The 22187-nt window shown below is 44.8% G+C and overlaps 12 non-coding genes across 12 annotated transcripts; all 12 read left to right on the top strand.

Annotated features, from left to right (window-relative positions):
* The first annotated feature begins 85 nt into the window (after positions 1-85).
* Positions 86-271, top strand: LOC141227207 (U2 spliceosomal RNA). Its single transcript, XR_012294299.1, has one exon. It is a non-coding gene; the product is annotated as a U2 spliceosomal RNA (small nuclear RNA).
* A 1115-nt stretch (positions 272-1386) lies between these two features.
* On the top strand, positions 1387-1577 carry LOC141227690 (U2 spliceosomal RNA). Its single transcript, XR_012294674.1, has one exon. It is a non-coding gene; the product is annotated as a U2 spliceosomal RNA (small nuclear RNA).
* Positions 1578-2692: 1115 nt separating this feature from the next.
* On the top strand, positions 2693-2883 carry LOC141227678 (U2 spliceosomal RNA). Its single transcript, XR_012294663.1, has one exon. It is a non-coding gene; the product is annotated as a U2 spliceosomal RNA (small nuclear RNA).
* Positions 2884-5042: 2159 nt separating this feature from the next.
* On the top strand, positions 5043-5238 carry LOC141227177 (U2 spliceosomal RNA). Its single transcript, XR_012294274.1, has one exon. It is a non-coding gene; the product is annotated as a U2 spliceosomal RNA (small nuclear RNA).
* A 2159-nt stretch (positions 5239-7397) lies between these two features.
* Positions 7398-7593, top strand: LOC141227175 (U2 spliceosomal RNA). Its single transcript, XR_012294273.1, has one exon. It is a non-coding gene; the product is annotated as a U2 spliceosomal RNA (small nuclear RNA).
* Positions 7594-8708: 1115 nt separating this feature from the next.
* Positions 8709-8899, top strand: LOC141227667 (U2 spliceosomal RNA). Its single transcript, XR_012294652.1, has one exon. It is a non-coding gene; the product is annotated as a U2 spliceosomal RNA (small nuclear RNA).
* A 1115-nt stretch (positions 8900-10014) lies between these two features.
* On the top strand, positions 10015-10205 carry LOC141226993 (U2 spliceosomal RNA). Its single transcript, XR_012294106.1, has one exon. It is a non-coding gene; the product is annotated as a U2 spliceosomal RNA (small nuclear RNA).
* A 6135-nt stretch (positions 10206-16340) lies between these two features.
* LOC141227262 (U2 spliceosomal RNA) lies at positions 16341-16536 on the top strand. The gene has a single exon (XR_012294338.1). It is a non-coding gene; the product is annotated as a U2 spliceosomal RNA (small nuclear RNA).
* Positions 16537-17651: 1115 nt separating this feature from the next.
* Positions 17652-17842, top strand: LOC141227654 (U2 spliceosomal RNA). Its single transcript, XR_012294640.1, has one exon. It is a non-coding gene; the product is annotated as a U2 spliceosomal RNA (small nuclear RNA).
* Positions 17843-18957: 1115 nt separating this feature from the next.
* Positions 18958-19148, top strand: LOC141227642 (U2 spliceosomal RNA). The gene has a single exon (XR_012294629.1). It is a non-coding gene; the product is annotated as a U2 spliceosomal RNA (small nuclear RNA).
* Positions 19149-20263: 1115 nt separating this feature from the next.
* Positions 20264-20454, top strand: LOC141227631 (U2 spliceosomal RNA). The gene has a single exon (XR_012294618.1). It is a non-coding gene; the product is annotated as a U2 spliceosomal RNA (small nuclear RNA).
* A 1115-nt stretch (positions 20455-21569) lies between these two features.
* On the top strand, positions 21570-21760 carry LOC141227618 (U2 spliceosomal RNA). The gene has a single exon (XR_012294607.1). It is a non-coding gene; the product is annotated as a U2 spliceosomal RNA (small nuclear RNA).
* Positions 21761-22187: the final 427 nt, after the last annotated feature.

Genomic DNA, 22187 nt, shown 5'->3' with positions numbered 1-22187 from the left:
TGGAGAGGGTTTCAAGAAGACCAGCATCCTAGTGCACTTTTTTTGTGGCACTTGTCACTTTTTTAAGCGCACTCGGGTTTTGTACACGAATTCGGGCTTTCGATAAAAAAAAAAAAAATCTGTTCTTATCAGTTTAATATCTGATACGTCCCCTATCTGGGGACCATATATTAAATGGATTTTTAGAACAGGGAGATGGAAAAAGAGCTTGCTCTGTCCACTCCACGCATTGACCTGGTATTGCAGTATCTCCAGGACCGGTGCACCCCTTCTTTAATGCAGTTTCTAAAATCAGAAAGAATTGAATTCAATGTTTTTTGTTCATTTTGCTTGTTTGTCAGATTTTGGGATGGACTCTTTGGCTTTGCTTTTCTTCTCCTCATTGGATTTTTCATGTTCAAAGTTGCAGAAGCCAGATTACAAGCTCATTTTGGTTCAACTTCAGCAACTGTGCATTGCATTGCCATGTAATGTGATGCAATGCTATCTTTCTAGCTCTCCCTTTTTACTTCCTTTTGGATAAACAGACATATTAGGCAAGCATTTTGGAGCTTTCACCTAAATAACTACAGGTGGTGAGATAAGCTGCACAATATAATTGACCTTTCAGTATATTGTTGCACACACACCATCTATTTAGCAAATGCCCTTGTTATCAACAGCAGCCTTTTAAACTCACCTGAGCTAACAGGTATGTGCGCTGGTTACTCTGCTGCGCTTAAAATTTCTTTTTTGGTTTGCTACAATGCCTTTTCTGAAACGTTGTCTCCTTCTGCTGGAACACTGACTTCTTTCATTTAATGCCTGCAGACTACAAAAGAGAACCCAACCCAAAAAGTTTGGTTGATTAGTCTGTGGCATTCTGTTAAACTGTTGCTTATGGCGGTCTCTGTGAGCTTCTCAGCGACATTCAGCCAGCCAGGTATCCTGCCTGCAGTAGATGGAATGTGGCAATGGAACGCTGGCTGCGCGTGTCATAATAGGCTCTGAGCCTTTATATACCTGTGCACAGCAGCAGCCACCTTCAGTCTGCTGCTGGACAGCCAGCAGAAGCAGCAGCAGGAGAGGTATGTAATCAGGAGCCCTCCTGCTAAGGGTAGACAGCTGCTCGTTCCACTCCACCCCCCGCCTTAATTGGTTCTCCTCCCTTCCAACGGTGTTGAGGCGGGTGGGAACAGCAGGGGGTGAAGGTGCTGTGTTTAAAGAGGTGGAGTTATGCAGATCTAAAACGCGTGGATTGCAGCAGCAGCAAGCCGAAAAGTGCAGGCATGTAAGGGATCTAGAGGTTGACAACATGTCTTCTTAACGGGAGTCCAGGAGCTCATCTCCACAAATGGACTTTTCAGGATCCTTGGGTGGCTCCGTAGTTTGAAACCAATTCTGGTTATCGCTTCTCGGCCTTTTGGCTAAGATCAAGTGTAGTATCTGTTCTTATCAGTTTAATATCTGATACGTCCCCTATCTGGGGACCATATATTAAATGGATTTTTAGAACAGGGAGATGGAAAAAGAGCTTGCTCTGTCCACTCCACGCATTGACCTGGTATTGCAGTATCTCCAGGACCGGTGCACCCCTTCTTTAATGCAGTTTCTAAAATCAGAAAGAATTGAATTCAATGTTTTTTGTTCATTTTGCTTGTTTGTCGGATTTTGGGATGGACTCTTTGGCTTTGCTTTTCTTCTCCTCATTGGATTTTTCATGTTCAAAGTTGCAGAAGCCAGATTACAAGCTCATTTTGGTTCAACTTCAGCAACTGTGCATTGCATTGCCATGTAATGTGATGCAATGCTATCTTTCTAGCTCTCCCTTTTTACTTCCTTTTGGATAAACAGACATATTAGGCAAGCATTTTGGAGCTTTCACCTAAATAACTACAGGTGGTGAGATAAGCTGCACAATATAATTGACCTTTCAGTATATTGTTGCACACACACCATCTATTTAGCAAATGCCCTTGTTATCAACAGCAGCCTTTTAAACTCACCTGAGCTAACAGGTATGTGCGCTGGTTACTCTGCTGCGCTTAAAATTTCTTTTTTGGTTTGCTACAATGCCTTTTCTGAAACGTTGTCTCCTTCTGCTGGAACACTGACTTCTTTCATTTAATGCCTGCAGACTATAAAAGAGAACCCAACCCAAAAAGTTTGGTTGATTAGTCTGTGGCATTCTGTTAAACTGTTGCTTATGGCGGTCTCTGTGAGCTTCTCAGCGACATTCAGCCAGCCAGGTATCCTGCCTGCAGTAGATGGAATGTGGCAATGGAACGCTGGCTGCGCGTGTCATAATAGGCTCTGAGCCTTTATATACCTGTGCACAGCAGCAGCCACCTTCAGTCTGCTGCTGGACAGCCAGCAGCAGCAGCAGCAGGAGAGGTATGTAATCAGGAGCCCTCCTGCTAAGGGTAGACAGCTGCTCGTTCCACCCCACCCCCCGCCTTAATTGGTTCTCCTCCCTTCCAACGGTGTTGAGGCGGGTGGGAACAGCAGGGGGTGAAGGTGCTGTGTTTAAAGAGGTGGAGTTATGCAGATCTAAAACGCGTGGATTGCAGCAGCAGCAAGCCGAAAAGTGCAGGCATGTAAGGGATCTAGAGGTTGACAACATGTCTTCTTAACGGGAGTCCAGGAGCTCATCTCCACAAATGGACTTTTCAGGATCCTTGGGTGGCTCCGTAGTTTGAAACCAATTCTGGTTATCGCTTCTCGGCCTTTTGGCTAAGATCAAGTGTAGTATCTGTTCTTATCAGTTTAATATCTGATACGTCCCCTATCTGGGGACCATATATTAAATGGATTTTTAGAACAGGGAGATGGAAAAAGAGCTTGCTCTGTCCACTCCACGCATTGACCTGGTATTGCAGTATCTCCAGGACCGGTGCACCCCTTCTTTAATGCAGTTTCTAAAATCAGAAAGAATTGAATTCAATGTTTTTTGTTCATTTTGCTTGTTTGTCGGATTTTGGGATGGACTCTTTGGCTTTGCTTTTCTTCTCCTCATTGGATTTTTCATGTTCAAAGTTGCAGAAGCCAGATTACAAGCTCATTTTGGTTCAACTTCAGCAACTGTGCATTGCATTGCCATGTAATGTGATGCAATGCTATCTTTCTAGCTCTCCCTTTTTACTTCCTTTTGGATAAACAGACATATTAGGCAAGCATTTTGGAGCTTTCACCTAAATAACTACAGGTGGTGAGATAAGCTGCACAATATAATTGACCTTTCAGTATATTGTTGCACACACACCATCTATTTAGCAAATGCCCTTGTTATCAACAGCAGCCTTTTAAACTCACCTGAGCTAACAGGTATGTGCGCTGGTTACTCTGCTGCGCTTAAAATTTCTTTTTTGGTTTGCTACAATGCCTTTTCTGAAACGTTGTCTCCTTCTGCTGGAACACTGACTTCTTTCATTTAATGCCTGCAGACTATAAAAGAGAACCCAACCCAAAAAGTTTGGTTGATTAGTCTGTGGCATTCTGTTAAACTGTTGCTTATGGCGGTCTCTGTGAGCTTCTCAGCGACATTCAGCCAGCCAGGTATCCTGCCTGCAGTAGATGGAATGTGGCAATGGAACGCTGGCTGCGCGTGTCATAATAGGCTCTGAGCCTTTATATACCTGTGCACAGCAGCAGCCACCTTCAGTCTGCTGCTGGACAGCCAGCAGCAGCAGCAGCAGGAGAGGTATGTAATCAGGAGCCCTCCTGCTAAGGGTAGACAGCTGCTCGTTCCACCCCACCCCCCGCCTTAATTGGTTCTCCTCCCTTCCAACGGTGTTGAGGCGGGTGGGAACAGCAGGGGGTGAAGGTGCTGTGTTTAAAGAGGTGGAGTTATGCAGATCTAAAACGCGTGGATTGCAGCAGCAGCAAGCCGAAAAGTGCAGGCATGTAAGGGATCTAGAGGTTGACAACATGTCTTCTTAACGGGAGTCCAGGAGCTCATCTCCACAAATGGACTTTTCAGGATCCTTGGGTGGCTCCGTAGTTTGAAACCAATTCTGGTTATCGCTTCTCGGCCTTTTGGCTAAGATCAAGTGTAGTGGCTCCGCGGGCAGATCCATGTCTCGCTTCTTCCTGCTTCCTCTTTGGAGGCGACTCGGCTGGGACAAGTGGGACAGCTCCTTCCCCTACAACTGGACGACGCCATGGTTCTACGGAGACGTCGTTCGATTTGTGGGGGAACATCAACTGGAGGGACTCAAGCCCGACTTGTGGAAGCCCAAAACTATCCACAAGCTCATCAGAGCCAAGGATGACGTGGAGAACATCACAGGACTTCACCAGGACACGCTGGAGACTGTGTGGACAAATGTGTCGTCTGACAGGCTGACCAACGGGCACAAGGACTTGTCGTGGATGGCGATTCAGGGCGGACTGCCCGTCCGGTCATTCATGCATGCCCGGAACCTGTGCAAGACCCGGCACTGCCCAAGGTGCCCCTTCGTGGAGGAAACATCTTTGCACACTTTTTGGGACTGCGGATTTGCACAGCGCCTGTTGACTGCCCTTGAGGACGACCTGAGGAACTCTGTCCCCAGGGCGAGCCTATCGCACCATTCTGTGCTTTACGGACTCTTCCCTGGGGTTCATACCGTCGGAGCCTTCCAGGAGGCTTGGCGCCTTATGAACTGCTTCAAGGATGCCGTTTGGGTCGCCAGGAACCGGCTCATCTTGAGGAGGGAGAGGATGTCCATCCAGGACTGCCGCAGGCTGATCCACAGCCTGCTCAGAGACTATTCCATCGTGGACGGTCCGGAGGACGAGGATGAGGACTAAACCCCTCCTCCCCCTCTCCCCTTATGTGTCTTGTCTTTCAATAAAGCTTCGGGCCTGTGATTTTCCCCTCCCCATCCCCTTTTTCCCAATCCCCATCCCTTATCACGGTTTGTTGTACTGTATTGATTGACATGCTTTTTCTTTCAGATTGAGTGTTTTGTGTAGCATAGGGGTGTGATGTGTCTAGTTAGTGCGTCGTATCCTCATGCTATGTAAATATGATGTAGAATTCTGTGTGTACTGGGCTGCGGCACTGTACACTGTCTGTTAACTTATTTTTTGTGCTAATAAAAGATATATTCAACCAAAAAAAAATCTGTTCTTATCAGTTTAATATCTGATACGTCCCCTATCTGGGGACCATATATTAAATGGATTTTTAGAACAGGGAGATGGAAAAAGAGCTTGCTCTGTCCACTCCACGCATTGACCTGGTATTGCAGTATCTCCAGGACCGGTGCACCCCTTCTTTAATGCAGTTTCTAAAATCAGAAAGAATTGAATTCAATGTTTTTTGTTCATTTTGCTTGTTTGTCGGATTTTGGGATGGACTCTTTGGCTTTGCTTTTCTTCTCCTCATTGGATTTTTCATGTTCAAAGTTGCAGAAGCCAGATTACAAGCTTATTTTGGTTCAACTTCAGCAACTGTGCATTGCATTGCCATGTAATGTGATGCAATGCTATCTTTCTAGCTCTCCCTTTTTACTTCCTTTTGGATAAACAGACATATTAGGCAAGCATTTTGGAGCTTTCACCTAAATATCTACAGGTGGTGAGATAAGCTGCACAATATAATTGACCTTTCAGTATATTGTTGCACACACACCATCTATTTAGCAAATGCCCTTGTTATCAACAGCAGCCTTTTAAACTCACCTGAGCTAACAGGTATGTGCGCTGGTTACTCTGCTGCGCTTAAAATTTCTTTTTTGGTTTGCTACAATGCCTTTTCTGAAACGTTGTCTCCTTCTGCTGGAACACTGACTTCTTTCATTTAATGCCTGCAGACTATAAAAGAGAACCCAATCCAAAAAGTTTGGTTGATTAGTCTGTGGCATTCTGTTAAACTGTTGCTTATGGCGGTCTCTGTGAGCTTCTCAGCGACATTCAGCCAGCCAGGTATCCTGCCTGCAGTAGATGGAATGTGGCAATGGAACGCTGGCTGCGCGTGTCATAATAGGCTCTGAGCCTTTATATACCTGTGCACAGCAGCAGCCACCTTCAGTCTGCTGCTGGACAGCCAGCAGCAGCAGCAGCAGGAGAGGTATGTAATCAGGAGCCCTCCTGCTAAGGGTAGACAGCTGCTCGTTCCACCCCACCCCCCGCCTTAATTGGTTCTCCTCCCTTCCAACGGTGTTGAGGCGGGTGGGAACAGCAGGGGGTGAAGGTGCTGTGTTTAAAGAGGTGGAGTTATGCAGATCTAAAACGCGTGGATTGCAGCAGCAGCAAGCCGAAAAGTGCAGGCATGTAAGGGATCTAGAGGTTGACAACATGTCTTCTTAACGGGAGTCCAGGAGCTCATCTCCACAAATGGACTTTTCAGGATCCTTGGGTGGCTCCGTAGTTTGAAACCAATTCTGGTTATCGCTTCTCGGCCTTTTGGCTAAGATCAAGTGTAGTGGCTCCGCGGGCAGGTCCATGTCTCGCTTCTTCCTGCTTCCTCTTTGGAGGCGACTCGGCTGGGACAAGTGGGACAGCTCCTTCCCCTACAACTGGACGACGTCATGGTTCTACGGAGACGTCGTTCGATTTGTGGGGGAACATCAACTGGAGGGACTCAAGCCCGACTTGTGGAAGCCCAAAACTATCCACAAGCTCATCAGAGCCAAGGATGACGTGGAGAACATCACAGGACTTCACCAGGACACGCTGGAGACTGTGTGGACAAATGTGTCGTCTGACAGGCTGACCAACGGGCACAAGGACTTGTCGTGGATGGCGATTCAGGGCGGACTGCCCGTCCGGTCATTCATGCATGCCCGGAACCTGTGCAAGACCCGGTACTGCCCAAGGTGCCCCTTCGTGGAGGAAACATCTTTGCACACTTTTTGGGACTGCGGATTTGCACAGCGCCTGTTGACTGCCCTTGAGGACGACCTGAGGAACTCTGTCCCCAGGGCGAGCCTATCGCACCATTCTGTGCTTTACGGACTCTTCCCTGGGGTTCATACCGTCGGAGCCATCCAGGAGGCTTGGCGCCTTATGAACTGCTTCAAGGATGCCGTTTGGGTCGCCAGGAACCGGCTCATCTTGAGGAGGGAGAGGATGTCCATCCAGGACTGCCGCAGGCTGATCCACAGCCTGCTCAGAGACTATTCCATCGTGGACGGTCCGGAGGACGAGGATGAGGACTAAACCCCTCCTCCCCCTCTCCCCTTATGTGTCTTGTCTTTCAATAAAGCTTCGGGCCTGTGATTTTCCCCTCCCCATCCCCTTTTTCCCAATCCCCATCCCTTATCACGGTTCGTTGTACTGTATTGATTGACATGCTTTTTCTTTCAGATTGAGTGTTTTGTGTAGCATAGGGGTGTGATGTGTCTAGTTAGTGCGTCGTATCCTCATGCTATGTAAATATGATGTAGAATTCTGTGTGTACTGGGCTGCGGCACTGTACACTGTCTGTTAACTTATTTTTTGTGCTAATAAAAGATATATTCAACCAAAAAAAAATCTGTTCTTATCAGTTTAATATCTGATACGTCCCCTATCTGGGGACCATATATTAAATGGATTTTTAGAACAGGGAGATGGAAAAAGAGCTTGCTCTGTCCACTCCACGCATTGACCTGGTATTGCAGTATCTCCAGGACCGGTGCACCCCTTCTTTAATGCAGTTTCTAAAATCAGAAAGAATTGAATTCAATGTTTTTTGTTCATTTTGCTTGTTTGTCGGATTTTGGGATGGACTCTTTGGCTTTGCTTTTCTTCTCCTCATTGGATTTTTCATGTTCAAAGTTGCAGAAGCCAGATTACAAGCTTATTTTGGTTCAACTTCAGCAACTGTGCATTGCATTGCCATGTAATGTGATGCAATGCTATCTTTCTAGCTCTCCCTTTTTACTTCCTTTTGGATAAACAGACATATTAGGCAAGCATTTTGGAGCTTTCACCTAAATATCTACAGGTGGTGAGATAAGCTGCACAATATAATTGACCTTTCAGTATATTGTTGCACACACACCATCTATTTAGCAAATGCCCTTGTTATCAACAGCAGCCTTTTAAACTCACCTGAGCTAACAGGTATGTGCGCTGGTTACTCTGCTGCGCTTAAAATTTCTTTTTTGGTTTGCTACAATGCCTTTTCTGAAACGTTGTCTCCTTCTGCTGGAACACTGACTTCTTTCATTTAATGCCTGCAGACTATAAAAGAGAACCCAATCCAAAAAGTTTGGTTGATTAGTCTGTGGCATTCTGTTAAACTGTTGCTTATGGCGGTCTCTGTGAGCTTCTCAGCGACATTCAGCCAGCCAGGTATCCTGCCTGCAGTAGATGGAATGTGGCAATGGAACGCTGGCTGCGCGTGTCATAATAGGCTCTGAGCCTTTATATACCTGTGCACAGCAGCAGCCACCTTCAGTCTGCTGCTGGACAGCCAGCAGCAGCAGCAGCAGGAGAGGTATGTAATCAGGAGCCCTCCTGCTAAGGGTAGACAGCTGCTCGTTCCACCCCACCCCCCGCCTTAATTGGTTCTCCTCCCTTCCAACGGTGTTGAGGCGGGTGGGAACAGCAGGGGGTGAAGGTGCTGTGTTTAAAGAGGTGGAGTTATGCAGATCTAAAACGCGTGGATTGCAGCAGCAGCAAGCCGAAAAGTGCAGGCATGTAAGGGATCTAGAGGTTGACAACATGTCTTCTTAACGGGAGTCCAGGAGCTCATCTCCACAAATGGACTTTTCAGGATCCTTGGGTGGCTCCGTAGTTTGAAACCAATTCTGGTTATCGCTTCTCGGCCTTTTGGCTAAGATCAAGTGTAGTATCTGTTCTTATCAGTTTAATATCTGATACGTCCCCTATCTGGGGACCATATATTAAATGGATTTTTAGAACAGGGAGATGGAAAAAGAGCTTGCTCTGTCCACTCCACGCATTGACCTGGTATTGCAGTATCTCCAGGACCGGTGCACCCCTTCTTTAATGCAGTTTCTAAAATTAGAAAGAATTGAATTCAATGTTTTTTGTTCATTTTGCTTGTTTGTCGGATTTTGGGATGGACTCTTTGGCTTTGCTTTTCTTCTCCTCATTGGATTTTTCATGTTCAAAGTTGCAGAAGCCAGATTACAAGCTCATTTTGGTTCAACTTCAGCAACTGTGCATTGCATTGCCATGTAATGTGATGCAATGCTATCTTTCTAGCTCTCCCTTTTTACTTCCTTTTGGATAAACAGACATATTAGGCAAGCATTTTGGAGCTTTCACCTAAATAACTACAGGTGGTGAGATAAGCTGCACAATATAATTGACCTTTCAGTATATTGTTGCACACACACCATCTATTTAGCAAATGCCCTTGTTATCAACAGCAGCCTTTTAAACTCACCTGAGCTAACAGGTATGTGCGCTGGTTACTCTGCTGCGCTTAAAATTTCTTTTTTGGTTTGCTACAATGCCTTTTCTGAAACGTTGTCTCCTTCTGCTGGAACACTGACTTCTTTCATTTAATGCCTGCAGACTATAAAAGAGAACCCAACCCAAAAAGTTTGGTTGATTAGTCTGTGGCATTCTGTTAAACTGTTGCTTATGGCGGTCTCTGTGAGCTTCTCAGCGACATTCAGCCAGCCAGGTATCCTGCCTGCAGTAGATGGAATGTGGCAATGGAACGCTGGCTGCGCGTGTCATAATAGGCTCTGAGCCTTCATATATCTGTGCACAGCAGCAGCCACCTTCAGTCTGCTGCTGGACAGCCAGCAGCAGCAGCAGCAGGAGAGGTATGTAATCAGGAGCCCTCCTGCTAAGGGTAGACAGCTGCTCGTTCCACCCCACCCCCCGCCTTAATTGGTTCTCCTCCCTTCCAACGGTGTTGAGGCGGGTGGGAACAGCAGGGGGTGAAGGTGCTGTGTTTAAAGAGGTGGAGTTATGCAGATCTAAAACGCGTGGATTGCAGCAGCAGCAAGCCGAAAAGTGCAGGCATGTAAGGGATCTAGAGGTTGACAACATGTCTTCTTAACGGGAGTCCAGGAGCTCATCTCCACAAATGGACTTTTCAGGATCCTTGGGTGGCTCCGTAGTTTGAAACCAATTCTGGTTATCGCTTCTCGGCCTTTTGGCTAAGATCAAGTGTAGTATCTGTTCTTATCAGTTTAATATCTGATACGTCCCCTATCTGGGGACCATATAATAAATGGATTTTTAGAACAGGGAGATGGAAAAAGAGCTTGCTCTGTCCACTCCACGCATTGACCTGGTATTGCAGTATCTCCAGGACCGGTGCACCCCTTCTTTAATGCAGTTTCTAAAATCAGAAAGAATTGAATTCAATGTTTTTTGTTCATTTTGCTTGTTTGTCGGATTTTGGGATGGACTCTTTGGCTTTGCTTTTCTTCTCCTCATTGGATTTTTCATGTTCAAAGTTGCAGAAGCCAGATTACAAGCTCATTTTGGTTCAACTTCAGCAACTGTGCATTGCATTGCCATGTAATGTGATGCAATGCTATCTTTCTAGCTCTCCCTTTTTACTTCCTTTTGGATAAACAGACATATTAGGCAAGCATTTTGGAGCTTTCACCTAAATAACTACAGGTGGTGAGATAAGCTGCACAATATAATTGACCTTTCAGTATATTGTTGCACACACACCATCTATTTAGCAAATGCCCTTGTTATCAACAGCAGCCTTTTAAACTCACCTGAGCTAACAGGTATGTGCGCTGGTTACTCTGCTGCGCTTAAAATTTCTTTTTTGGTTTGCTACAATGCCTTTTCTGAAACGTTGTCTCCTTCTGCTGGAACACTGACTTCTTTCATTTAATGCCTGCAGACTATAAAAGAGAACCCAACCCAAAAAGTTTGGTTGATTAGTCTGTGGCATTCTGTTAAACTGTTGCTTATGGCGGTCTCTGTGAGCTTCTCAGCGACATTCAGCCAGCCAGGTATCCTGCCTGCAGTAGATGGAATGTGGCAATGGAACGCTGGCTGCGCGTGTCATAATAGGCTCTGAGCCTTTATATACCTGTGCACAGCAGCAGCCACCTTCAGTCTGCTGCTGGACAGCCAGCAGCAGCAGCAGCAGGAGAGGTATGTAATCAGGAGCCCTCCTGCTAAGGGTAGACAGCTGCTCGTTCCACCCCACCCCCCGCCTTAATTGGTTCTCCTCCCTTCCAACGGTGTTGAGGTGGGTGGGAACAGCAGGGGGTGAAGGTGCTGTGTTTAAAGAGGTGGAGTTATGCAGATCTAAAACGCGTGGATTGCAGCAGCAGCAAGCCGAAAAGTGCAGGCATGTAAGGGATCTAGAGGTTGACAACATGTCTTCTTAACGGGAGTCCAGGAGCTCATCTCCACAAATGGACTTTTCAGGATCCTTGGGTGGCTCCGTAGTTTGAAACCAATTCTGGTTATCGCTTCTCGGCCTTTTGGCTAAGACCATTTGGTTGCAGCCTGATAGGTGCGAGTTCTCTGGAGGAATCCAGGCCTTTTTGCGAAAGGATTTGGCGATTTTCTGTGGTAATATACCGACAGGTTTTGAAGATGAACTTCGTGAAGAATACTATCCGAATTGGAGTGGATCCATCAGTTTCCGAGAGGAATAATGTGTCCTTCATCGTGGAGAAACTTTTGGAAGGAAAAGCTGGAGCAAAACGAGGCGACTTCTACAGCGTCAACGAGTTTCCTAAATCAGGTACATATGACGTGACTTTTGTAGAAGAAAATACCTGCCTTGATGTGTTTGAGTGGCTTCGGAGTCACACTGATGATCCTTTTTTGGAAGGGGTGTGGTTTGAACCCTTGTTTGGACTTCAAGAAAAGATTGTGTGGGTAACAGTTTATAACCCTTTTACTGAGCCAGCATTGCTTGAAGGCTTCCTTGCACGGTACTGTGATTATGTGCGTAAAGGGGAAAAGCAGTTTAATTCTTTAGGTATTTTCAACTGCAAATACAAGTTTCGGGTGAAACTGAAGAAGGATCCTGGAAGTGTGGGAGGCTTTAGACATCCTCCTGCGAATTTTTCTGTGGCGGGACATAGGGGCTTCCTTTACTATGTAGGGCAGCCTATGTATTGCAGGAAATGTTACTGCTTTGGACATGTGCAGGATGCATGTAAGAAAGGGCAATGTTGCCGTAACTGCAAAGAGGAGGGGCATGTGGCAAGTGCGTGCCCGAAGCCCAAGGCTTGTGACATGTGTGGAAGTGGTGAGCACATGTTTAAAGATTGCCCGCAGGGTGTGCCCAGGAAAACTGATAAGGAGAGGAAGAAGGAGGAGGAGGAGAGGAGGGTTTTGCAGCAGATAGAAAGAGAAACTGCTAGAATGGAGAGAGAGCAGAGGAGGCGGAGTGAAAGGTCTGCCCCTGAAACTGTGAGTCTGAGGCCTGCTTACCAGAAGGAGAAAAAGGCACCTAAAATGGAGAAGGAGCTTGTGAAAGAATTGAGGAGAATGGAGGGGCAGATGAATGCAGCGGGAGAAGGAAGGTGTCCGGATACGTTGGACTTTCAGGACGCTGTAGATGCTGCAGATTGTATGGAAACTGGGGAAGGGTCATCACACCCTTCAGATCCTGAGAATATTGAGGAGTACTTCTCCGATGAGGGTGGGGGGAGTAGAAAGTGTCACAGGGAGGGTGGTGGGGCAAATGATGAAGAAGATATCAAGGCACCGCAGCGAAAAGTGGGTGCCAAGAAAGCAAGGTGGGGTGATGGTGATGCTGCTAGCGGCTCGGAAACGAGTTGATCGGTTCAGATGGTGGAAGAAGATAGTGGGGGTGCTGGTTAAGGTTGCCTTGCAATATGCGTGATAATGCCTATTATAAGCTTTGACTTAAGTCAAAGGCTTTTTCTTGTGAGTGGAGTTTTTGTAGTGTTTTTGTAACTTTTCTGTTTTCGTTTTTTTTTAGGAGGTTTAAAAAAGGAAAAAATGGGTTTTACTATAATTTCACAAAATGTGAGAGTGTTTAAAAATAAGGCCAGGAGGGCTGCAATTTTTGATTTTTTGGCTATGAAGAATGCATCGATTTTTTGTTTGCAAGAGTGTGGAGTGGTGGATGGGGTGAGAGGAGATGAATGGTCTCATGGAGCATCTGTGTGGTCGGGGAGTGCATGTAATAAAAATGATGGTGTGGGGATTTTAGTTAAAGGGAGGGAGGTGGTTTTGAGTGATTATGTGGTGATTGATGTGGGGAGGTGCATTTTAGCAAATTTTGAGTATAAAAATGTTAAATTTTGTGTTATTAATGTTTATGCGCCGGTGGAGAAAAATGACCGGAAAAAGTTATTTGAAAAAATTAAACTTTTTGTTCCGGGAAGAATGCCTGTGGTGATTGTGGGTGATATGAATTGTGATGTGGGGAGAGTGAATGTGGATGTGTCTGGGAAAACTTTGTTAGAGTTGGTTAGTGATTTTGATTTGCATGATATGCAAAGTGTATGTAAAGTGAGGCCTTTGTTAAATACCTTCTTTTCCGAAAGTGGAAGAATACAATCTAGATTGGATTACTGTTTTATTTCAAAAAATATGATTCCTGTTGACTATAAGCAGGAGAATGTTTTGTTTTCAGATCATGTGTGCATGTCGTGTGAGTTGGATGTGAATGTGAATGGGGTGTTTGGGAAAGGTTTGTGGAAGTTGAATGTTAAGTTATTGGAGTATGAGGAAGTAAGAAAGGAATATGCAAGACGGTATGAGGAGTGGTGTGAGTGTAAAAATGGTTTTGGGAATGTTTGTGGGTGGTGGGATTGGGTTAAAAAACAGACAAAAAATTTTTTCAAAAATTTGGGTTATAAGATGGCAGCAGTCAAGAGGAGACATTTTGTGAGTTTAAATGCACGTTTAAGTTTCTTGTATAAATTGAGGGAGGGAGGGATGGAGGTGGAGGAGGATATTTTACAAGTGAAAAAGGAGGTTCATGAGTTCTTGTTGGAAAAAGGGAGGAGTATTGTCTTTAGAGCAAAAGTTGATAATTTGGAGTATGATGAAAAATGTTCACGTTTTTTTTTCAAGAAGGTTTTTGGGAAAAAGCAAAATATGTGTGTGTTGAATGGAGCAGATGGAAGCGAGGTGAGTGGAGAGGATATGTGTGAGGAAGTGGCAAAGTTTTATGAGGATTTGTATGCTGTAAAGTGGAGGGATGAGTGTTTGGAGAATGATGTTTTGAGTACGTTAGAGAGTAAATTGAATGAGGCGGAAAGAGAGAGGGTGATGGATGCTGTGACAAGTGATGAAGTATGGAAGGTTATGTGTAGTATGGCTTTGAATAAGACGCCGGGGGGGGATGGTCTTCCAGTAGAATTTTACCGCATGATGTGGGATGTGATTGGGAGTGATTTTGTGGATTTTTGTAAGTATATGTGGGAAAATATGGAGGTGGCAGGTAGTATGCGTGCAGGTATGGTTGTATTGATTCCGAAAAAGGGTGATTTGAAGAGTCTGAAAAACTGGAGGCCAATAACATTATTGAACTGTGATTATAAGATCTACGCAAAATTAATGGCAAATAGGATGCGTGATGTGATAGAGAGTGTGATTGGGGATGAGCAGTGTTGTGCAGTACCTGGGAGACGGATTCACGAGTGTGTGTGTATATTGAGAGATTGTCTATGGGATTGTATGAGCCGGAAGAAGAGTGTGTTTTTGTTGAGCCTGGATTTTGAAAAGGCGTATGATAGGTTGTCGCATGGTTTTTTGTTTAGAGTGTTGCTGAGAATGGGTTTTCCTGCTGATTTTGTTGGGAGAGTGAGAAGTCTATATACAGATATTTATAGTTGTGTTTTAATGAACGGTTATGTCGGTAGGAGAGTGAATGTGCATTCGGGCGTGAGGCAGGGGTGTCCGTTATCCCCTGTGGCTTTTATTTGTGCAATTGAACCTTTGTTGTGTATGTTGAGGAAGGATAAAGTGGTTCGAGGTGTGCAAGTGCCGGGAGGTGGAGGAAGAGAGTGGAAGGTGAGTGGTTATATGGATGACGTGTGTGTATTATGTGATTCTGAATGTTCGGTGAGGCGGGTGAAGTTGTTAGTGTCTATCTTTTGTGGTGCGTCTGCATTTAAAGTGAATTGGGAAAAGAGTGAGTGTAAGGTTTTTGGAAGTGGTATTTTGAGTAGAGATGTAGGTGTGAACGTAGTGAATGGGCCCATTAAGGTTTTGGGAGTGAAGTTTTCAGAAAGATTGGATGGGAAAGAAAGTTGGGATGACGCGAAAGAGAAGGTTGAAAAGAAGTTATGTTTTTGGAAGTTGAGAAGCCTTACTTTCTTTGGAAAAATCTTAGTCATTAAAAGCGTGGTGTTGCCTATTTTTTTATATGTTGCAGTTGTGTTTCCACCAGGTTATATGGTTTTGAGAGGATTGAATAGGATTTTGTTTGTTTTTTTGTGGAATTCTAAAATGGAGAGGGCGCGGAGGGAAGTGTTGGTGAAGCGTATGGAGAAAGGTGGTTTGGGTTTTCCAAATTTAGAAGTTTTTTTGGGTGTGAATATTGTGGTGTTTGTGCTGAAAGTGATTATGGGCGATGGAAAGTTTTCATGTATGTGTGGATATTTATTTGGGGCTTATTCTTTTCGTTTGAAGTGGAGAGAGAGGGATTTGCGGTGTCCGGTTGCTTTTGAGGTGCCCGTGTGGTATGTGTGGGTTTATAAGTTTTTGGTGAAGTATGAGTTGTGTGATGTGGATGTGAGGTTGTTGGGAAATAAGAAGGCTGTGTACAGGATGATTGAGTGTAGAGAAATGGAGAGTGGAATAAATTTGGTGAGAGGGTGTGATGTGCAAAAAGTATGGAAGAAGGTGCGGATGGGTGGTATGACAAATAAGCAGAGTGAGGTTGTGTGGCAGTCTTTGCATGGAGTGTTGCCAGTAGGAGAGTTTCAGAGGAATAGAGGTTTAGTGAGGAGTGAAACGTGTCCAAGAAATGGCTGTGGTGGAAGGGAAAGTGTGTTGCATGTTTTTTGGAATTGCCAGTATGCTAGAGATGTGATTGGGAGAATGGGGCCTTTGTGTAAAGAATTGTGTGGTGTGAATTTGTTGTCCTTTGAGTTGTTTATGTTTGGTTTGGGAATATGTGATGGGACGAAGGAAAGAGTCTTGTGGTTGATGCTTGCGTGTATAAAGGAAGTGTTATGGGATGTGAGGAATGTGTATGTGTTTAAAAGGAAGGAAATTGCTGTAAAGGATAGTGTGAAGGTGATTATGGGGAAGATGTATGTGTGTTTCTTATGGGACAAAAAGAGGAGAGGGGAAGTGGATGCGGAGGGAATATGGAAAGTTAAAAAGTGGAGATATTTTGTAAATACTTCTTGATCTTGTTTTCTGTGTAAGGTTTAAAAAGAAGAAATAAAAATTTTTCCGGTGATGATGGGAGCAGCATTTGTGTCGTTGAGATGATGCAGCTGTTTGGAAGGAAGTTCCTTTGGTCGTGACTATAGACCGTGGATTTCCCCATCTGAGGGAAAAAAAAAAAAAAAAAAAAAAAAAAAATCTGTTCTTATCAGTTTAATATCTGATACGTCCCCTATCTGGGGACCATATATTAAATGGATTTTTAGAACAGGGAGATGGAAAAAGAGCTTGCTCTGTCCACTCCACGCATTGACCTGGTATTGCAGTATCTCCAGGACCGGTGCACCCCTTCTTTAATGCAGTTTCTAAAATCAGAAAGAATTGAATTCAATGTTTTTTGTTCATTTTGCTTGTTTGTCGGATTTTGGGATGGACTCTTTGGCTTTGCTTTTCTTCTCCTCATTGGATTTTTCATGTTCAAAGTTGCAGAAGCCAGATTACAAGCTCATTTTGGTTCAACTTCAGCAACTGTGCATTGCATTGCCATGTAATGTGATGCAATGCTATCTTTCTAGCTCTCCCTTTTTACTTCCTTTTGGATAAACAGACATATTAGGCAAGCATTTTGGAGCTTTCACCTAAATAACTACAGGTGGTGAGATAAGCTGCACAATATAATTGACCTTTCAGTATATTGTTGCACACACACCATCTATTTAGCAAATGCCCTTGTTATCAACAGCAGCCTTTTAAACTCACCTGAGCTAACAGGTATGTGCGCTGGTTACTCTGCTGCGCTTAAAATTTCTTTTTTGGTTTGCTACAATGCCTTTTCTGAAACGTTGTCTCCTTCTGCTGGAACACTGACTTCTTTCATTTAATGCCTGCAGACTATAAAAGAGAACCCAACCCAAAAAGTTTGGTTGATTAGTCTGTGGCATTCTGTTAAACTGTTGCTTATGGCGGTCTCTGTGAGCTTCAAAGCGACATTCAGCCAGCCAGGTATCCTGCCTGCAGTAGATGGAATGTGGCAATGGAACGCTGGCTGCGCGTGTCATAATAGGCTCTGAGCCTTTATATACCTGTGCACAGCAGCAGCCACCTTCAGTCTGCTGCTGGACAGCCAGCAGCAGCAGCAGCAGGAGAGGTATGTAATCAGGAGCCCTCCTGCTAAGGGTAGACAGCTGCTCGTTCCACCCCACCCCCCGCCTTAATTGGTTCTCCTCCCTTCCAACGGTGTTGAGGCGGGTGGGAACAGCAGGGGGTGAAGGTGCTGTGTTTAAAGAGGTGGAGTTATGCAGATCTAAAACGCGTGGATTGCAGCAGCAGCAAGCCGAAAAGTGCAGGCATGTAAGGGATCGAGAGGTTGACAACATGTCTTCTTAACGGGAGTCCAGGAGCTCATCTCCACAAATGGACTTTTCAGGATCCTTGGGTGGCTCCGTAGTTTGAAACCAATTCTGGTTATCGCTTCTCGGCCTTTTGGCTAAGATCAAGTGTAGTATCTGTTCTTATCAGTTTAATATCTGATACGTCCCCTATCTGGGGACCATATATTAAATGGATTTTTAGAACAGGGAGATGGAAAAAGAGCTTGCTCTGTCCACTCCACGCATTGACCTGGTATTGCAGTATCTCCAGGACCGGTGCACCCCTTCTTTAATGCAGTTTCTAAAATCAGAAAGAATTGAATTCAATGTTTTTTGTTCATTTTGCTTGTTTGTCGGATTTTGGGATGGACTCTTTGGCTTTGCTTTTCTTCTCCTCATTGGATTTTTCATGTTCAAAGTTGCAGAAGCCAGATTACAAGCTCATTTTGGTTCAACTTCAGCAACTGTGCATTGCATTGCCATGTAATGTGATGCAATGCTATCTTTCTAGCTCTCCCTTTTTACTTCCTTTTGGATAAACAGACATATTAGGCAAGCATTTTGGAGCTTTCACCTAAATAACTACAGGTGGTGAGATAAGCTGCACAATATAATTGACCTTTCAGTATATTGTTGCACACACACCATCTATTTAGCAAATGCCCTTGTTATCAACAGCAGCCTTTTAAACTCACCTGAGCTAACAGGTATGTGCGCTGGTTACTCTGCTGCGCTTAAAATTTCTTTTTTGGTTTGCTACAATGCCTTTTCTGAAACGTTGTCTCCTTCTGCTGGAACACTGACTTCTTTCATTTAATGCCTGCAGACTATAAAAGAGAACCCAACCCAAAAAGTTTGGTTGATTAGTCTGTGGCATTCTGTTAAACTGTTGCTTATGGCGGTCTCTGTGAGCTTCTCAGCGACATTCAGCCAGCCAGGTATCCTGCCTGCAGTAGATGGAATGTGGCAATGGAACGCTGGCTGCGCGTGTCATAATAGGCTCTGAGCCTTTATATACCTGTGCACAGCAGCAGCCACCTTCAGTCTGCTGCTGGACAGCCAGCAGCAGCAGCAGCAGGAGAGGTATGTAATCAGGAGCCCTCCTGCTAAGGGTAGACAGCTGCTCATTCCACCCCACCCCCCGCCTTAATTGGTTCTCCTCCCTTCCAACGGTGTTGAGGCGGGTGGGAACAGCAGGGGGTGAAGGTGCTGTGTTTAAAGAGGTGGAGTTATGCAGATCTAAAACGCGTGGATTGCAGCAGCAGCAAGCCGAAAAGTGCAGGCATGTAAGGGATCTAGAGGTTGACAACATGTCTTCTTAACGGGAGTCCAGGAGCTCATCTCCACAAATGGACTTTTCAGGATCCTTGGGTGGCTCCGTAGTTTGAAACCAATTCTGGTTATCGCTTCTCGGCCTTTTGGCTAAGATCAAGTGTAGTATCTGTTCTTATCAGTTTAATATCTGATACGTCCCCTATCTGGGGACCATATATTAAATGGATTTTTAGAACAGGGAGATGGAAAAAGAGCTTGCTCTGTCCACTCCACGCATTGACCTGGTATTGCAGTATCTCCAGGACCGGTGCACCCCTTCTTTAATGCAGTTTCTAAAATCAGAAAGAATTGAATTCAATGTTTTTTGTTCATTTTGCTTGTTTGTCGGATTTTGGGATGGACTCTTTGGCTTTGCTTTTCTTCTCCTCATTGGATTTTTCATGTTCAAAGATGCAGAAGCCAGATTACAAGGTCATTTTGGTTCAACTTCAGCAACTGTGCATTGCATTGCCATGTAATGTGATGCAATGCTATCTTTCTAGCTCTCCCTTTTTACTTCCTTTTGGATAAACAGACATATTAGGCAAGCATTTTGGAGCTTTCACCTAAATAACTACAGGTGGTGAGATAAGCTGCACAATATAATTGACCTTTCAGTATATTGTTGCACACACACCATCTATTTAGCAAATGCCCTTGTTATCAACAGCAGCCTTTTAAACTCACCTGAGCTAACAGGTATGTGCGCTGGTTACTCTGCTGCGCTTAAAATTTCTTTTTTGGTTTGCTACAATGCCTTTTCTGAAACGTTGTCTCCTTCTGCTGGAACACTGACTTCTTTCATTTATTGCCTGCAGACTATAAAAGAGAACCCAACCCAAAAAGTTTGGTTGATTAGTCTGTGGCATTCTGTTAAACTGTTGCTTATGGCGGTCTCTGTGAGCTTCTCAGCGACATTCAGCCAGCCAGGTATCCTGCCTGCAGTAGATGGAATGTGGCAATGGAACGCTGGCTGCGCGTGTCATAATAGGCTCTGAGCCTTTATATACCTGTGCACAGCAGCAGCCACCTTCAGTCTGCTGCTGGACAGCCAGCAGCAGCAGCAGCAGGAGAGGTATGTAATCAGGAGCCCTCCTGCTAAGGGTAGACAGCTGCTCGTTCCACCCCACCCCCCGCCTTAATTGGTTCTCCTCCCTTCCAACGGTGTTCAGGCGGGTGGGAACAGCAGGGGGTGAAGGTGCTGTGTTTAAAGAGGTGGAGTTATGCAGATCTAAAACGCGTGGATTGCAGCAGCAGCAAGCCGAAAAGTGCAGGCATGTAAGGGATCTAGAGGTTGACAACATGTCTTCTTAACGGGAGTCCAGGAGCTCATCTCCACAAATGGACTTTTCAGGATCCTTGGGTGGCTCCGTAGTTTGAAACCAATTCTGGTTATCGCTTCTCGGCCTTTTGGCTAAGATCAAGTGTAGTATCTGTTCTTATCAGTTTAATATCTGATACGTCCCCTATCTGGGGACCATATATTAAATGGATTTTTAGAACAGGGAGATGGAAAAAGAGCTTGCTCTGTCCACTCCACGCATTGACCTGGTATTGCAGTATCTCCAGGACCGGTGCACCCCTTCTTTAATGCAGTTTCTAAAATCAGAAAGAATTGAATTCAATGTTTTTTGTTCATTTTGCTTGTTTGTCGGATTTTGGGATGGACTCTTTGGCTTTGCTTTTCTTCTCCTCATTGGATTTTTCATGTTCAAAGTTGCAGAAGCCAGATTACAAGCTCATTTTGGTTCAACTTCAGCAACTGTGCATTGCATTGCCATGTAATGTGATGCAATGCTATCTTTCTAGCTCTCCCTTTTTACTTCCTTTTGGATAAACAGACATATTAGGCAAGCATTTTGGAGCTTTCACCTAAATAACTACAGGTGGTGAGATAAGCTGCACAATATAATTGACCTTTCAGTATATTGTTGCACACACACCATCTATTTAGCAAATGCCCTTGTTATCAACAGCAGCCTTTTAAACTCACCTGAGCTAACAGGTATGTGCGCTGGTTACTCTGCTGCGCTTAAAATTTCTTTTTTGGTTTGCTACAATGCCTTTTCTGAAACGTTGTCTCCTTCTGCTGGAACACTGACTTCTTTCATTTAATGCCTGCAGACTATAAAAGAGAACCCAACCCAAAAAGTTTGGTTGATTAGTCTGTGGCATTCTGTTAAACTGTTGCTTATGGCGGTCTCTGTGAGCTTCTCAGCGACATTCAGCCAGCCAGGTATCCTGCCTGCAGTAGATGGAATGTGGCAATGGAACGCTGGCTGCGCGTGTCATAATAGGCTCTGAGCCTTTATATACCTGTGCACAGCAGCAGCCACCTTCAGTCTGCTGCTGGACAGCCAGCAGCAGCAGCAGCAGGAGAGGTATGTAATCAGGAGCCCTCCTGCTAAGGGTAGACAGCTGCTCGTTCCACCCCACCCCCCGCCTTAATTGGTTCTCCTCCCTTCCAACGGTGTTGAGGCGGGTGGGAACAGCAGGGGGTGAAGGTGCTGTGTTTAAAGAGGTGGAGTTATGCAGATCTAAAACGCGTGGATTGCAGCAGCAGCAAGCCGAAAAGTGCAGGCATGTAAGGGATCTAGAGGTTGACAACATGTCTTCTTAACGGGAGTCCAGGAGCTCATCTCCACAAATGGACTTTTCAGGATCCTTGGGTGGCTCCGTAGTTTGAAACCAATTCTGGTTATCGCTTCTCGGCCTTTTGGCTAAGATCAAGTGTAGTATCTGTTCTTATCAGTTTAATATCTGATACGTCCCCTATCTGGGGACCATATATTAAATGGATTTTTAGAACAGGGAGATGGAAAAAGAGCTTGCTCTGTCCACTCCACGCATTGACCTGGTATTGCAGTATCTCCAGGACCGGTGCACCCCTTCTTTAATGCAGTTTCTAAAATCAGAAAGAATTGAATTCAATGTTTTTTGTTCATTTTGCTTGTTTGTCGGATTTTGGGATGGACTCTTTGGCTTTGCTTTTCTTCTCCTCATTGGATTTTTCATGTTCAAAGTTGCAGAAGCCAGATTACAAGCTCATTTTGGTTCAACTTCAGCAACTGTGCATTGCATTGCCATGTAATGTGATGCAATGCTATCTTTCTAGCTCTCCCTTTTTACTTCCTTTTGGATAAACAGACATATTAGGCAAGCATTTTGGAGCTTTCACCTAAATAACTACAGGTGGTGAGATAAGCTGCACAATATAATTGACCTTTCAGTATATTGTTGCACACACACCATCTATTTAGCAAATGCCCTTGTTATCAACAGCAGCCTTTTAAACTCACCTGAGCTAACAGGTATGTG

This window comes from Phyllobates terribilis, unplaced genomic scaffold, assembly GCF_046119375.1.
Source record: "Phyllobates terribilis strain yellow unplaced genomic scaffold, ASM4611937v1 Scaffold_416__1_contigs__length_1633014, whole genome shotgun sequence".
Classification (NCBI taxonomy): domain Eukaryota; kingdom Metazoa; phylum Chordata; class Amphibia; order Anura; family Dendrobatidae; genus Phyllobates; species Phyllobates terribilis.
The sequence above is the reverse complement of the archived record's forward strand: the minus strand, read 5'-3'. Positions and strand labels throughout refer to the sequence as shown.